Raw genomic sequence first — 18710 nt, 5'->3', positions numbered from 1 at the left:
ATCCCTAGTAATTTTACACAAGAGCAGTTGCATTTTGACAGCCAATCCAGCTGTGTAATACAAAACAATCACCAGCTGTTAATTGTTGGTAATAGCAGCAGGAGGAGTGGTGACAGGAAGAGGACCTGAATGATGCAAAAGATGCGCCCTATCTCGTACATCCAAGATCTTCAAGGGGTTATATAGTATGCATTTATTAGGTTTGTCTTTCACATATTTTCCATTTTTTGTGCAGTAAGTATCCCTGCGTAATAATTCAAATATTATCAGTATACAGTTATAGGCAGATTTGAGAAAAATTTCATTTTAAATGCCAAGTACATTCTCAATTTCAACTATTGTTATGGGCAGGACAGAAAATTAAAAGTCAGGTAAAAACTAACCCTTTGTGCTTTTTCAGTGACAAAAAGGTCTCTCCTTGTCATAATTTTTATAAAAATGTATTCGAGATTGTGATAACTACATATGGCCAAGTGTATTCATCCCAGTGGAATATCAATAGGATCTTATTACTTTCCATAACCGACCTCTATTATACTGAAAGGCTGCAAAGTGAAAGTCACATCTGGGAATTTATTAGAGAGAGATAAAATATTTATTTTGTGCAAAATTATGATACCCTAAAGGCATTCAGCTTACATCCTGAAAGTGAGATCTGAAACAGTCAAACTAATGAATTATAAGACTCTGTTAAGCAGCTCTGCTGCTGGGACTTCGCTCTGTCTCTCATTAATTCTGATTCTTTTCTAAATGATTAAATATAATATAAACAGACACCTGCCTGTCTTAAAGGCTTTTTTTCCCCATATCTTTGCTGTCTGTGCACATAGAACTATATAGTAGTGCTCTGATACCCAAGTAGGTGCCAAGGATTTATAAAGCACAATAATACCAGATTATTGTACAGGTTACGTCATCATAAAACTGCCAATAATCAGGCTGAAGATCAAGCTCCTCCAGATTGTGCACTTGGGTATTGAATGGCAGGAATGATTGTCATACAAGTACTATATAGAAGTACATTATCTTATATCCATTAGTGCAGTTTCCAATACAAGCTTTAAACAATGCATAATGCCAGATTAAACAGATCTAGCAATTCGTGGTCCATTCTTTTGCTCATCAATGTTCAATCAATGACCAATGTTCACCAATATATTTGAAAACTATAGGCTCCTATATTAATTCAAGATCTTTTCCTTAGTAGAAAGTCAACCTTGGTAGACTGATGAATGCAAGTTACAAACCAGTCCTATAGTGTACATTGTAACAATGAAGTCCTTTCTGTTTGTAACCTGATTATAAAAGAACCATTGTTTGAGATACAGGAGAGCTATTCTCCAATACTCCCACTGTATGCTCCTTGCTGACTCTTATATCCAGACAGCCTTAAAAACTAAGTACAAATTGGCAGTAAAATAAATGGGAATCAGGAGAGGAGAAAGGGAAGGAAGAGAAAAAGAAGAGACAGAAGAGGGAAGAGAAAAAGACGTTAAGATACAGGCTTAAGGAAGTACACTTGTGGTGACCCTGTGAGAAGAAAATACGTAAACCAGGTGATCTTTCTAATTTCTGCACAGTAGCCATGAAAGCCAAACAGCATTAGCAGCTCACTGATTGGTTTCACTTACTGCCTGAAATTGTTTGTTACGATTTTACAAGATGATATACTGGATTAACTACAACAACTAATCTGTTCTGGATTTAAAAAAAACGAACACTGGCATCACACTTCTGAAACGTGATTTTTTAACATTTTGGTTTGTGCCCAGCAAAATCGTAATTTGTCTGGATTGTACCGACATGGTACAGTATAACAGACCCTAAATCACTACTCTGTATCTTATAACCATAACATAGAATTGTTATAGTAATTGGATGTCAATAGTAAATTGAACTTCAGCTTCACTAAAACAAAATAGCAATGGTGATATATGTAGTCTGATATAGGTCCAAAATATTTTATTTAGTTTATAGAGTAAGAAAAAGCCCCATTAAGTATCTTCTGTGTGTAACCCTGGTGGACAGGATGCCTCATAACTTGGACATCCTAGTTCCCACTTTGGAATGCATTGTACATATATTCCTGGGAAGAAACCATTGGTCTTCAGGAAGAAATATAATGCTGGTGTCACCAGTTTGCAGTGGACTCTATATACACAGTGGCCAGATTATTATGACCACCTGATGTTTGTAGGCAAATTAGCTATAATTTCGTGCTGAAGTTGCTAGAGGGCCAGACCATTATAAATAGGGAAGCAGGTTGTTTACGACAGTAGAAGTGATTTGTTTCTGAAGATATGGGTAAACAACGCAATTTAACAGCCTTTGAACATGGGATGATTGTTGGCGCTCGGAGCCATGGAGCGAGTATCAGCAAAACAGCAGAATTCGTTAAATGTTCAAGAGCAGTTGTTAAAGTGTTTAAAGACTGGACTGTCAGCCGAAAATCTGGGTCTGAACGTGCGAATTGTGGCCGTCAGCGACTAGTCAATGTTAGGGCAGAACAGAGAGTGGCAAGACTGGTACAAGACAACAGAAGGGCAACAGTGCAGTTTCAGATTCCTTGCATCACCTTTCAACATCTCGTGGAGTCACGAGGCGGCCCAACGAAGCCATCTCGTGGAGTTATCTCGTGGCCCAACGAAGTACTGATGGGGTGGTCATAATAATCTGGCCACTCAGTGTAGAAAAATATGAAGATGCACTCCAGACAACAGAACTGGAAAAACCAGCTCACAGCTGAGCCTGGGTTGTCACATTAGGCCTGGGAAAAGATGGTAATGAGGATCGGGTAAAGGGTAAGATTGCCCCATTCACCAGAAACTAAAAAGTAACATTAAAGGGAATTCTTCTTAAAGGGTTTTCACACTTGAAAACTGATCAGAAAAACTATTATGCAGCACACAATATGCAAAATAAAGAAATAAAATATGTAATAAATCAAAATAATAAAACATTAATAATAATAATATTAAATTAAAATAGGTGCACATGTAGTCAAGATGTGAGTGAACCTCTTTAATACCGAAACATATAGGAATTTTTGTAAATTATTGACAAAAAAAGCAAGATGGCAAAGTAATGGATAACACATAATATCATATTACCAGATAAACATTGGCTAAGAGATTGTTTCCTCCAATATTCTAAAAATCAGAGGTGAGGCAGTAACTCATAGCACATGCATATACATGTCTTAAATTAAACAGAAATACTTTATATAGTCAAATATTTAATGATTCTCATGTGTTGTCCAATGCTTATAGATATCTTTATATCTCAAATGCATATTAGATAGTGTGCACTGTGTAATGACAACTGGGTAATGAACATGGTAGGCCTTCATTCACCATAGTAGCAATCTAAGCACTCCAACCCTATGGGTATATTAATTGCCTCCTAACAACCACTACGGTCCTTTTGCATGAACTACAGTAATTTGAAAAATAAGTACATCGCACAGAAATTGATTACTTTTTGAATACATTTGAACAGGCAAACATTAGATCCCAATTCAAACAGTGCCTACAGAAAAGGTGGTAAACTTAAAAAGAACAGAAAGAAAAACAAAAACAACAATATAATAGTGTACTGTGAAAAGTACACCTTAGCCTCAGAAGCCGATATTGTCCCCTTTAGCAGAAATTACTTCCACTAGGCATTTTGCACCATTCTGTCCACCATTCTCTGACATCAACTCGGTTACATTTTTCATAACGCTTCTCCATGCAAAATTCCTTTGCAAGATTTTAGTGGGTTTTCACATGGCTTTTCCACATGACTATATATTTACGGTTTAAAAAAGGTTTAGAGAGCAACCAACATATTTTTCTGTTTGTGTGACTACCTTTAATTGTGGATTTATCTTTCTGCCTTTGCTGCTGGGTAGTCCATAAAAAGTTTGCCAATTGTGGCAGTATTAAAATCTTTTAGGAAGGATAAAGAAAATCCCTTGGGATAGAAACACATAACAATCTTCTTGTTCACTTCATATCATCAAAGGTCAGAGATTCTTATGCAGTTTTGTACCCTTTTAATCACAGAAATAATATCTAATTAACTATCCAAGCAGCTTTTATCAGCTTCTAATTTGACTTTTAATGAGGCACTACAGGGAGGATGAGGATTTTATGTGAGAGCTTGTTTCGTTAGCCTTAGTACAAAAGATTTGACTTCATCAGTCTCCATGGAGTCAGAGTCTAATTCATTTGAAGCTCTGTACTGCTCAGGACAACAGGCCTGCTGATGAGTATGGACATCCTGCAATCCCAGCACTCACAATTCCACTTCCATTGCTAAAGAGTTACTATATTTACAATGCTTAAACTAATGTAGCCATTCACATGGAATTAAAGGTTAAAACTATTAAAGTGCCGTGCCCAACCTATTTGACAACCAGGGTGGATAATTAACACTTAACACTAACCCCCTATACAAGACAAAATTCTATTCAGTAATAATCATAAAATCATCCATTGAAAACTCCATACAAGAGAATAAGTAACGTGTTGGGTCATTGTCCTTGCTGGGATGCAGCGATGTTCTGACCTTCTCTATGTGTTTGTCTTAAAGCTGTGTATACATGGTTCTATTATTTTATTCATTCAACCCATGGGCTGAACGAAAAAAAAATTGAACAGATTACTCCATCAATGCTTATGAGCGTTGATGGGCAAAGCCCCCGCCGTTTCCTTTGTATTCTGATGGCGGTTGACGGCTGCTGTCACAATAACCGAACAGAGCTAGCAGCTGATTGACCGCTAGCTTTGTTTGGCCATCAGCTGATCGAGGGATGCTGAGCCGCACCCACACATCAAAGTTTGGTCGGTTCATCAAGAACCGACTGAAATTTGAAGTGTGTATACCTGGCTTTACACCCTGTGTTCATCACAGAGATAAATAGTGGTTGCTATGCATGCAAAATGTTTCTGTGCCGTCGCATGCATTATATATACTGTATTCTCACTGACTGAGACAGGAACAGTGAGGTGGAACAACAGGAAAAACTACAGTTTCAGTACCTGGCAGACAATAAGGAGTAGTCTTGTTAATGGGGTGAAGACAGCATCAAAGCATTGCATGTTATATATTCTCACTGACTGAGGCAGGAACATCAAGGTAGAAACAAATGGGAAAGACGACAGCATCAGTACCTGGCAGACAATACTGACAATATTCTTTTTAACGGGGTGCAGACTGCATCAAAGAAAATACCTTTAAGACGGTACTATGCAGTTTAGTTCTATTTTTTCTCTTGGTGCTGTTGTGTGGGGTGTGCTTGGCAGGACTGCTAGCCATCAACTTTTCCTAACTATAAAGTATTGGTTTTTAGACTTCACTGTTCTACACATTTAGCTGCAAAACAAAGTCAGGAAAAAACAAAAACAAATTCTTAACCTAGTATGCACCCTAACCATTGGCAACAAATAATAATTCTGCAGTCTGAAAGGGAATGCTTGGATTCAGATCTGTTACAAGAGATAATTTATGTATTGTGAAATAGGCTGGCAAATAAATATTTGTAGCAGGACAGCTGTTTTCAGATGTCATAGTTTCCAGTCTGCAATTTACTGCAAAAATACTATTTTACGTTTCTATTGTAGCTTATTGAAACATTAATGCATATCATCAGATAATAAAATGGCTAATTGTGAAACAACAACTGGCCATTTGGCTGTGGTTTTGAAGTCTTTCAAAGTGATTTTGCCAAAATAGGAAAATGGGAACTGCCACGGCACCCGATATTCACATGCTTGTTCTGGGTCATTGACTATTGACTAACCAAGTGGTGAAGAAAAGACAAGAATGGTACCTTCAAACAAAAGTCAGCAATTGCAGCTCCAATTTTTCTAATCCGACAGTTTCCCTTTAAAAATGAGACCAGAAAACATTACTTCTTCCCTCTGAACCATAAAAACCTACACCTAATAATGGAACAGGGCAAACTATCCTTCCTTCAGCCTACAGCCTTTACAACTGTCCTTATGGACAACCTACATTATGGGTTGTGTCCTGAATTCTGGAAAATCCCCCCCCCCCCCCGTCCGATCCACAAGTCAGCGCTGGCGGATCGGGGAGGGGGGAATCCAGCCCCTCCCGTCACGGCTTTCTGCCGGTATGTGTTCGCTCACCTCTCGATCTACTGAGCCGACCTGTGACAGTCTCATTGTCACAGGTCGGCTAGAACTATGAGTTGAGTGAAAATCACTCACCTCATAGTTCTCCTTTAAAGCGCGTTACCTCGAACATTAAGAGTCCTTGTATGTTTAGGACTATTCATACAAGTCTTTTTAAATGTAGTCTCTATTTATTGTTTTTTTTTTGCTGTTAAATAACTGGTGATCCTGCAGTGTCAAAACTGCAGTTACCTGCCCACCCCTTTGTGTGATGTCAACTACAGATGTGGAATGTACTTCTCTGTTGTGTGTAAAAAAGCCCACATTGAAAACCGGCATACCCCACTACGTAACAAACACGCCCACCTACATTAACAGGCGAGACCCCCCTACCCCCCGCGCTGGTGACAATATAAATTAGTATCCATCGGATATCCTTGGACACTGGTAAATATTGTCTTTTATGATTTAAACCATAGTCCATTCTACAAAGCATTTCATAATCCTCTTTTTATAAATATTCACTTTGGACAAGTTGTAGTGGCTACCCAGTCTGTTCTTGATGGAATTCACTCAAGACCCCCTCTTATTTGGGAACATCCTGTCTGTGTGGAAGCAGCCTCATCAGTACCTTCAAACTCTGAAAAAAGAAAAGCTATTCTCCGTGAGGGGTGCCTAAAACAAGAATACTTATTGGCTCTTCTATACATATTTGCATACTGTTCTTACCGAGTCACAATTTGATTTGCCAATGTAGGCAAATCTTTCCTCCAAGGTAGCCACAATCTTACATTCCTAACAAGAGCAGTATACTTATTTAAAGCTACCATCGTCAAACTTTTAGTTGTATAGGATAACTACATATCACTTACTGTAAAGCACATGTGTCAAACTCAAGGCCCAGGGGCCCAATCCGGCCCACCAGGCCATTTCCTAGACTTCTACTTTCAGATCTAGGTATTGAGTTATTACTAAAACTAGTGATAATCGAATGCAGAGGCAATTATGATAAAGATTAGATACATTTATGTAGTCTTACAGGCCCTTTGAGGGCAACCATAATGTTGATGCTGTCCACGATTAAATTGAGTTTAACACCCCTGCTGTAAAGGAATGATAGCATAGAAATATTGGATTTGCCATTTCTAAAAATGTAAGCTTCAGGGCTGTCATCGTCATCACTGTTTTACTGCTTGGCAAGTCCCTGACCCAGAACAAGAATGTGGCCAGTGCTGCATCTCGACAACTCACATGCCCATACATGTTCATGACACAGTAGAGAAGAAAGGATAAGGATGAAAGCCTCAGAACCTGCACCTTTAAAAATAAAAGTCAGCAATGGTAGCTTCCATATTTTTATCCTGACAGGTTCGTTTGTTACATTTGTTTTTAAAGATCTGGTGGTGTAAGACCTGAACTGAACAGTCAGGTTACCTTTTTCAAGGGACATAATCTCAGGGATATAATAATGCCTTATATCAAAAACACAAACATGAGCACAAAACGTGGAAAAACCTTAGTAACACCTCTTATAATTTATCCTTCTGCACACAATACAACAAGGGTGCTTTTCATATATCTAGGGCCAAGAAGAAACAACATTGGAGGGTCCTAATGGCAGACCCAATTATGAAGGATTCACTTCCTCCATGCCCTAGAGTGATATATAAAAGACAGAAAGCTCTGAAGAACGTGCTGGTCCCTAGTAAGGTACGTACAGTTATGTCAAATAATAGTGGTAAAGGCCTGTTTAACCAGGTTGGTAATTACAGATGTAATGTTCCAAATGTGGCTGAGGGAAAAGGTAGTGTCCAATAGTAATGTTCAAAGGTTGCCTATTGGACAATTATCACCTGTGCAACAGAGTTTATAGTGTATGGCCTAATGTGCTCATGTGGCAAATTATATGTAGGCCGAACTTTAAGGGCCCTCAGAACTAGGTTTGGAGAGCATAAGAGCAAGATAATCAAAAAAGATCAATATCACGCTGTACGCAGACATTTCAAAACACATCATAATGGGAGAGTGGAGGAGCTTAAGATATTCGGCATTGAAGCAATAACAGATACTTATGAGGAGGGCTAGAAACACAAAGCCCACAGCTCACCCCTATAATGCGTCCTTGTAATCCACATTCGGTACATGGATGACTCTCTCCTGGAGTGGTAGGATCAAAAACTGTAGAACCAGCACACAATGATCTTTCAAAGAAATTCAAACTGTATTGCACTTGCATCTATACCTTACTCAGCCTTAGCCATAGCTGGTTGTGATCTGACACCAACCCCACTAAAATAGCACGCAACAAAGGGCGGGGAGAAACACTTAGGAACACCTGTATCTAATAAACAGTCCATGTGACCACATTAAACACAAAACAGAGGAAAAAAGAAGATACACACTTCAAAACTGGGTGAACATCATCAAACTCAAGCATTATATAGTAAAACCCATAATAACAGTGGGAACAGTAACATTGAAAAATTAAGACAATCACAACCTGTATAAAACTAGTGACCCACCACTCGGACTCTAAGATTACAAATAAATAAATCATCCACAGAGGAAAAAAGGGGAATACACACTTCAAAACTATGGGTGAACATCATCAAACTCAAACATTATATAGTAAACCCATAATAACAGTGGGAACACTGTTGTGTTGCAGGGGATGTATTGCAGGGACAAGTCTATAATTTTGCCACTTTATAGATCATTGGTTCGACCTCATCTGGAGTACGCGGTCCAGTTCTGGTCACCAGTACTAAGAAAAGATGTCCTTGAGTTGGAAAAAGTCCAGCGAAGGGCAACCAAACTAATTAGGGGTATGGAGGACCAGAGCTACGAGACGAGGCTACTAAATTTAAACATGTTCACATTAGAGGTGAGGAGATTAAGGGGGGATATGATTTCCATGTACAAAATGTTTAATGGTGGTAGCAACATTAGCGATAAACTGTTTAAAATTAACTCCGTTACAAAAACTAGAGGCCATCACCTAAAATTGATGGAAAAAAAATTCCAGCACAAGGGGCGAAGGGGGTTCTTCACAGTAAGATCAGTTAGGGTCTGGAACTCACTGCCACAGGCGGTGATTTCAGCAAATAATGTGGAATTGTTCAAGAAACTTTTGGACGATTTCTTAAGGGACCGTAATATACAGGGGTACGGGTACTCCTAGAATGAGATCCTAATAGGTTGGACTTGATGGACTAATGTCTTTATTCAACCTCAAATACTATGTAACTATGTAACTATGTAACACTAACATTGCAACAGCTTTCTGAGTACATCATCTCCTCTTAGGGCTAGGAAGCGCCCCTCCACCAACAAAGAAAGGGGGGGAAAAACAACGATACAAACGCATGTTTCCTCTGTGCATGCTACTAAAATAACAAAACACATTGTAAACTGAGAAATATAAAAAAAACTAAAGAAAAGGAGAAAGCTAATGTTACCTCCATACATGCTTCCGAAATGCACTGGAAAAAAAAAAAAAAAGGGTTATGGTTACCTCTGTGCATTCCTCCAATATATAAAAAAAAAAAGAAGCATGTTCCCTCCATCCATGCTTCCACAATAACTAGAAAAAAAAATGGGAACACTATTTATCATATAAGTGAAGACTACTGAAGAAGTGCTTCCCAATCTTAGCTTGGAAATGTTGTATTGTAGACTCAACTTGAAAAACAGATGCGTTAGGTTTAAGGCATCCACCGACATCTTGTAAAACGTATTTGCTAAGTATTAAAAGAAAATATATTTTTTAGGTGCCATGGAGCAGATCTATTTCCCTGAGCCTCCGCTAAGTGGGAGTATGGGACTGGATATATCTTTAGGTACAGTGCCTCCACCCAGCTGGGTCTTGTGGTGTACAAGTGGGACCCCCAGATGAGAATCACCTGGTCCCTGGGCATATTCTTCTGTACTTCCAACTTTGATCAGTAGGGGATAAGAGTAATGAGCTTCAGTCACTTGGAATATATGTTAAGTAGTTGTATTCTGCTTGTGCATGGAGAATAAAAAGGTAGGAGGATGAGGGCGCACAGGATACCCTTTTTGGTACAACAAAGCATATTCCTCTGGTCTTCTATATAGATGTATATCTTTCTGGTCCCTTCTTCTATGCAGCTATACTGACTGGACACATACCATGTAAATGTGGCTTCTTGTAACTGAGGTTCTAGTGTATGCTCAGTCATTACATCAAGGCAGGACAGCAGTGGAAGGTTCTAGTGTTTGCTTCTGAAGCTCAGTCCGTCACTTACCATCTCTGTGGGGGACACCTGCAGCTTGCTTCCTCTAGGCCAGGATAACACTCAATTGCAGTCAGCATCTTAAGGACACCTCCCAGACTGGGAGATCCTCACAGCTTCCATACCCCTGGACCCTCAGGCCTGGGGTCTAATTTAGTGAATCAGTGTGGCATCCTCACAGGGGAACACCCTGGAGGGAAAGAGACTGTGTCAGGAAGTGCCTATTTATTAGCTCTCCCAGCATGCACAGCAGGCTCTCCAGAACTAGTGAATGGTCAGGCATTAAACATCATTCATGTGGAGTGTAATCTCTAGCACACACTGCTGGTGGACACCCAACACAGCATGCGACTAGGAACAATCACTGCACATTTAGAGAACACAAGCCAGCACAGCTAAGCTGTAGGAGGAGGAGAATTTGGAAAAATTCTAGATCCCTACAATACTAACATCAATACCGACAACAATAAATTATCTAATATGTCCCACTAATAGTTGAGACCCTGTGGCCTCACATTGCAGCAGTTTCCTGTGGGCATCACCTCCTCTAGCTTGAGAGACAACTCCAAACAGTAGGAGCAACAAAATTGAGGACTATAGTCCCAGGAGAGATCTATGTGTAGTATTTTATAGTACAAAGCTATAGATATGTTTTATATAAAATATAGAAGAAAGAGTGTGATGCTCAGAGAGGTTGCGAAAAATCCCCTTGGGGATAACAAAAAAGGATGCAAATGCAAAAAAGGAGTGCGGGGAATATTTCTATCCCCAAGCAGGATTGTTGCTCCTGATGCTCGACGGGGTGAAGTTCAGATGATCCAAAGCGCAGCAGCTAGAGGGACCTGATGTGTACTGGAGAGATCAGACGAGAATGCCCCCCAAAAATGTAGGTGTGAGACAGCAGAGGTGCCCAGGCGGAAGAAATTAAATGATCGTGTTTCTTCAATTTAGACTTTTATTCCATGAAACACACACAACGATCAGTCTCAATGCGTTTCGTGGCTCTAAGATGGCTACTTCTTCAGGAGGGTTTGATGCGACACTTTAAAGAAGAGTGATGATGTCTCCCAGCATGTGTAACCACCAACCCTAACTTGAAGAAACATGATAATTTCATCTCTTCCACCTGGGGGGCCTCTGCTGTTTTGCACCTATGTTTTTTGGGGGGCATTTGTCTTATCTGTCCATCACCTTTTCTAGGATTAGTTAGCATTCTTTCCACTGCATAAAAAGAAAAAGAACACACTTTAGATACAAGCATGTATCTAAAGTAAAGAGACACATTTGAAACTCAGAGTGCTTGTGCATTATTGCTTTTACAATAGTGTTCACCAATCCTGGTGCAGAGGTGTCTTGTTGTACACCCAACATATTGAGCTTGACATGTGTTACATTGAACTGCGTAAACAAAAACATTTTTGTAGCACAGTTAATAAAACATTGTATGGGAAAAGTTTCTCCTGATACCAGAGAGCATATCTTCTTTGTTTTCATATGCACTTTGTAGAGACCCCACATTTATATGAACCCTGTAGAGACAACCAAGTTTTTTTTCTCTTTGGTGCTTTCCAGATTCTAAAAAAAAAGAGGGGAAAAGCATGGGTCTAATGTGGGAGCCCTCCGACTTAAGAACGTACAGCCCTTAGACAAAAGTTCATAGATTTTACTGTCAGCACAAAGTATAGGGAGGATTTTTTGAAAATAATCTATACAATCTTCCTATATTCATAAGAGTATGTGGTGACAAACGTAGGAGTATTTGATTTAATTCTATTTCCTTTTTCAGTAGATTGTTTGTTATCATGCAGCAAAACCACTCTGGATCTCCAATGGTCGGTGCTTGCCCTTCTCAATAAGCCAAGTTGGATAACACCTTGACTTAAGTCAGGGACGAAATCACTGATGCTTCCAGCTGAAAGAGATCCAGAGTGGAACAATTGTGCAGTGCTATAGTAAATTCCCCAGTTGGAATTGCTTTAATAGTATGAACTGGGTGGCAGCTAGTTGTTCTCAATATTGAGTTGCCTGCTGTCAGTTTTCGAAAGGTGCGTGTGGTAACAAGACCTGATTCAATGGGGGGTGATTTACTAACCTAAACACACGCACGCACCAGGTGCGTGTGATTTTCACACAGCAAAACGTATTTATCAACCAAAAAGTCTCTAAAAGCATATTTCCACTAATGCCATATATGGAAAAATCATGCACATGATGCATATATAATGCTGCTTCACAGTTTAGACAAAAATGGTTAGCTCATGCATTTACATTCCTGCATTCATCAACGCAAGCAACACAACATAGAGCTAATTTACACAACATCACCTTGCAATTCATGCAGGGCTTTGCACAACACACCTGCTGGGTGTGTACACACTACAAAGGTGTTTAGATTCCACCCATAGATCATGCTGGGAGGGAACACACTACAGAGGTGTATACATGTTCGTGGTGTGTTTATAAGGTTAGTAAATCAACCCCAATATCTCCTAATGTGAGGTCCAAAAAATAGATGTTAACTGGATCCCAGGTACCCGTAAAGTGTAAATTTAAATCATGTGATTAATATAAGCAATAAATGTTTTAAGTTCCTCCACTTCACTGTTCCACACTAACAGAAGATAATTAATGTAGCATCCGAACCATGCAATGCTGTTTTTGAAGGGGTTCCCCACAGCAAGGAGGAGGGGGTCAAGGTTTAGGAAACTTTGCGAAAGGGAGATGTGCTGGATTTATAAGCTGAACAGTCTAGCCCCTAATGGCCTGTATGAAGCATTCGAAATTTCCTCAGTTAGTTGAGTCTGCAAACATGATTCCTTACAAGTATAGAGAGTTTTTGAACCATATACATTTTATATAGGTGATGTGATGGTAATTGAATCCATTTTTATATTATCACATATTTAAATTAATTTTAGCAAGGTCAGTTTTTCGTTTTTAAATGTTTTACTTTTTAGCTTGTCAGACCTAAAAGGTCTGTTATTATAATGTAAATATATTTTTATATTTATTAGATAACTTCACCTCTATTTTTAGCTACATTCCTGCCAGGAGTTAAGATTACAAGATTTTTGCTGATATTGTGTATTACGTATTGTGTTAATGTTTTTACGACTACTTATAGTTAGTGAGCATATGGACCTATGGACCTAGTTGTAGCTAATTGATAGTGATGCAAAAGTTTTTTTGAAATATACACATGTACGTATGTAGAGGCTTTGCCGAACACATACATGTATAAGAAAATATATATGTGGATGTAAGTGATAGCAAACCCAGTTGACTTGCAGGTAAGGTTAATGTGTAGTGTCTGTCCAGTGTTTCACGGCAGTTAACACCTCGACAGGAGCATCTTCTGATGGGAAGGATTGAAGAAAAATCGCCATGCAAGTTCACTGCAGTTAGCTAAAGTAGAAAGACAAACTGGGGTGATTGTTTCCCGTGACACAATACGGCGTACACTGCAGAGGAATGGCATGCATGGGTGTCGTCTGCGAAGGCTCTCCTAAAGCCAATGCACAAATAAGCCCACCTACAATTTGTCAGGCTCATACTGAAAAATAAGAAGACTACTGGGACTCGGTCTCATCACTCCAGAGTACAAAGATCAATGTTTTTGGAACTGATGGCTTCAAAACTGTATGGCGTCGCAAAGGTGAGGAATACAAAAGAAAAATGCACGGTCCCTACAGTGAAACATGGTGGTGGCAATGTCGTTCTGTGGGGCTGCATGAGTGCTGCTGGTGTTGGGGAGCTGCATTTCATTGATGGTATCATGAATTTACAGATGTACTGCCCTATCTTGAAACATTATTCCATGCCATTGGTCGTGGTGCACTTTTCCAACATGACAATGATCCAAAACACACATCTAAGGCCACTGTTACATTTCTGGAGGAAGAACAGGGTGAAAGTGATTCAGTGGCCAAGTATGTCTCTTGATCTGAACCCAATTAAACAGCAATGGGAGTTCTGAAGAGACAAGTTGAGCACCACTTTCCATCCATTCTCTAAAAGAGGTTGTTCTTGAAGAATGGAAAAAGATAGATGTTGTAATATGTCGCCAACTTGTCCATTAAATGCCTAGAAGACTTGGTGCTGTCCTTACAAATCATGGAGCATACCAGTATTTACTGTTGCACTCCTTACCAAATCAGAAAATATGTACCTGCAGATCAGGCGGGTGCTTGCAGTGACCACGGATGATACCGTGTAAATATCACAAAGTCCAAAAAAATTCACCAGCACACCATTAAAAAACTTGAAGATCCAGTTTAATGACACGTTTGTCATTCAAGTACAAACGTTTTCGGGGCCTCACAGGGTCCCCTTCATCAGGCTCAGAATGAATACAGAAACCACACCATTTAAATAGCACAACCAAGTGAAAAATTAGCAAAGACATCGGCCCCCACTGATACAATTCCCGCCAGAAAATTAAAAAATGAACTTACATAATAGGCACAGGCATGTTGTATGGTTAAGGCGTGTACCGCTGCCCAGCCGTTAGCCGATCTCGCAGCAGCCCGTCGTCAAAGAATCAGGACACCAGACTGAAGGCAACTAGCTCTGCCCCGTCCACTGGCACTTCGACCATGTGGAACGCAGAGCGCTTCCTGCATATGGTTACGAATGGGCTGCTGCTCACGGAGAGCCCTGTCCAATTTGTGCATGGGCAGTACGGAATGTCCCTGGTTCCCTATATATGTGGGCAAGACAATAGGCCCTTTCAAGCAACGCTTTCAAAAGTATAGGAGCGATATTCGTGTCACGATTGGTAAATACCAACGTGGAGAGGAAATTGACATTAATAAGCCCGTGGTATTCCATTTTGCTAAAACTAAACATCAAGTACATGAGCTTAAGGGCAGGGCATTCACGTATGTTTGTACTTGAATGACAAACATGCGTCATTCAACTGGACCTTCTTCACGTTTAAATGGTGTGCTGGTGAAATTTTTTGGACTTTACAAATCATGGAGATCACACAAAATACTAGATGTAGTAGTTTTTGTTGTGGGATGTATTCATTTTTGCTTCTCCTGATTTGAGTAAAACTTAAGATTCTGTAATCTAAGTTATATTATTAACCTTACTTTCATGTAATGAGCTAAACAAATGTTCTAAAAAAAATGGGTTTTGTCAAAATTTTGGAAATTGTTCTTGTGTTCACTGAGATACGGATTAAAATCTTACTATTCAAAAGGGGTGAACTCATTTATGCTGAGCACTGTATATATACACATTAAGAGTAGGATGTTTGAAGGGTACAGCCTAATCATGTATGTGGGCCAGGCTGCTAAAAAAGCTGAATGCATCCCTAAATGCACAGAATATGACTGGATATTAACATTTAATAACACCACTATAAATTGTTAATGCAGGAAATATCTGATTATCTTAGAGCATAGAATTTCCCCCCCAAAAAATATTGGCCCATGCTTTATGTTTTTTTTGCCTTCCTCTGGGTTAACTGTGGGTACTTGTGGGTAAAAAGTTCTTCTTATGAAAGTTTTCCATGTATTTACCAATCTATTTTTTTTCCTGCATTTGTTGAACTTGAGTTTTTTTTTTCAACCTGACTACGTAACTTGACACACAGCTTTTTAAAAATGTTATTAAAGGAGAACTATGGGGTCAGGGCTTTTCCCCATAGTTCTCCTTAGGGTAACGGGAGGACACAAACTAGCATCCTCCCGTTACCCTAAGCTCAGCATACCACGAGCGAGCAAAAAATCAGATCCTGACTATGTAGTGAGCAAATACAGCTGCCCCCAGGTACATATACAAGTGGAAAACTATACAAAGGAACAAGGATGGTAAAACATCAACACACTGATAATGTTTACACCATCTCACCAATTTTACTTGCATAACTAAAAATGCATTGGAAAGACTGTACATTCCCCTTATCCTTTTACTGCCACCACTCACACAAAACAAATAAAAAAATATTGCAGGTTTTTTTAGAATACTGCAGTGTTGCATGTAAAAAATTGTAGTTCAACTGCAGTAATACAGCTGAAGTATTACTGCAGTACATCTAAAATACCAGTAAAATACAACTGCAGGACAGGTGAAGTATTTCTAAAATATAACTGCAATACAGCCGAAGTAGTTTAAAATAATACTGCAATACAGCTCTGGTAGTATTGCAATACATAATACAACTAAAGTACAATTACAATGCTACTTTAGTGCAATGCTAATAAAATATGGTGCAATACCACAAAAATACTACCGGAATATTTAGAATATAAAGTTTTATTTTCACACATCTGCAATGTACAAAACAACAGTGAATTTCTCAAAGTGTAATGCAACAATAAATGTGATTTTACTCTTTGTAAACTTTAAACAGGCTGAGAGTTAAACTATTATATTACAAACCTACAGTTGCACTTCACTTTACTGTAGATGTAATGTTTTGTACTGCAATTTTACTGCTGTTAAACTTTTAATTGACTGCAGTTGTACTGGTTTTATACTTTATTATATTGCAACCCTGCCGTTGTTCTTAATTTTACTGCAGTTCTGCTTCAGTGTAGTGGTGTTATACTACAGTTATTTTTTGAAAGGGCGATGTAAGAGATATGGGGAAACAGAACCACTTAAAGTTGCCCAGCTCAGTATTGTTTATGTTGGCTTCTTTCCTCTGCTATAAACCGCTGGTCACTTCAGCAGCGTAGAATGGTCCCCTTGATTGCGCCGAGTAAAAGAATAGTTATGAGCAGAGGCTGACAAGCTGCTGATCATAGCTATTTATTCACAAATTGGCTGACACAGATCCCCCCCAACTGAGCACTCGAAAACAACCCCATTCCCCCTGCACAGCTTATGGTCTCTGCTGTGCCCTCTGACTCCCCGCCACTCTCCCCCATCTGCAGCAGTGGAGACAGTGGGCATCTGCAAAGGAAAAGGAGCTGGCTCTAGTGAATGGAAACTGGGTATTCAGTGCTGATCACCTTGGTGTTCATTCATTAATGAAAATGCGTGTTGGTCTTGTTGGTGACGTTATTGTTCATGGCACCCCAAAGCAACGTGCTTACACACGTGCATTGCATGGCACCCAACACATGGCAACTTATTACCATGTGTTGTGGTGCAATGCATTTAAAAAAAAAATGATACATGCAAATTGTTAGCGTGAATTCTGTGCACTGGGCTAACGTAACACATAGATGTGCACCTAACCTTCAACACCCCCCCACATACAAATTACACACACTTAAAGCACCCATCTGGACTACACACATTGTGGTTATGCACATTATGTGTGTTGGTGCACTGTAGGGCTTATTCACACAAGCAGGTGCATAACATGCATGCTGGTGGGCACATTGCAGTGCTTTTTTTTCCTTTTTAAAAATGCATTTATTCAAAACTATGCACAGCAGCATACTGTGACACATTGCCATGCTTTGTAACACCTTGTGTTGTAATAAAATATATGCCTGGATCCTTTTTTTTTTTAACAATGAATTTATTAGGTTTTGTCAATAGAACATAATAACAAAAATAATACAACATAGATACAGACATATAGAAAATAAAATCTTGCTATAAATACATAAACAAAATCAGTATATAGAAGGTAAATGGTATGTTATATTGTTATAAAGCAGTGTTCCAGGTATAGGAAGAAGTCAAAATTAAGTGAAATTGCAGCCTTAATAAGTAATTAGCAAGTGCCATAACTGGAAGAAGTAGTCATATATAGAAGCATACCTCTATAGGAGAGAGCCCTAATGCAGTACATATTCAGGACAGTAAGTGGAGGAAGTGTTCTTCCAACCATCTCGAAAACAAATAAAAAGCATGTGATAACTGTGCAGGCCTAAGAAGTGACTAATAATACATAAAAGCATTTTTTTTTGTTTTTGTTTTTGTGTTTTTGTTGTTAACACTGTTAGTAATATTAGTTGGGTTCATAATAAATGAGTCAGGCATCTGTTGTCTGACAACCAGCAGGCCCATTGTAAGTTGAAATTGCGGAGTTTCATATTAGCTTTTGCAAACAAAAATTCAAAATGGACATGCGTGTTTAATATTCGTACAACTACGCTGAGTGACGGAGGTTCCGATTGTTTCCAAGCCCGCGCTATTGCCAGGCGAGCAGCTATAAGGACATGTGAGACTACAGTTCTAGAATCAAAAGGCCAATCATTTAGTCCAATCCCCAATAAGGCAAGTTGTGGGGACCCATTACAAGGAAAGTGAGTAACTGTGGAAATAAAGGAGAAGACCGAATCCCAAAAGGATCTGATGGAGACACAAGACCACCAGATATGTAGCAAGGAGCCAACCATTCCACAATTTCGCCAACAAAGCGGTG

General features: G+C 39.2%; 1 protein-coding gene across 1 annotated transcript in view; it reads right to left on the bottom strand.

The window, feature by feature from the left end:
* ARHGAP26 (Rho GTPase activating protein 26) overlaps nt 1–18710 on the bottom strand; it is a 389295-nt gene that overhangs the window by 197891 nt on the left and 172694 nt on the right. The gene's annotated exons all lie outside the window — the stretch shown is intronic.

The sequence above is a fragment of the Nanorana parkeri genome, unplaced genomic scaffold (genome assembly GCF_000935625.1).
Source record: "Nanorana parkeri isolate BGI_ZX_2015 unplaced genomic scaffold, ASM93562v1 scaffold607, whole genome shotgun sequence".
In the NCBI taxonomy this organism is placed as follows: Eukaryota; Metazoa; Chordata; class Amphibia; order Anura; family Dicroglossidae; genus Nanorana; species Nanorana parkeri.
The sequence above is the reverse complement of the archived record's forward strand: the minus strand, read 5'-3'. Positions and strand labels throughout refer to the sequence as shown.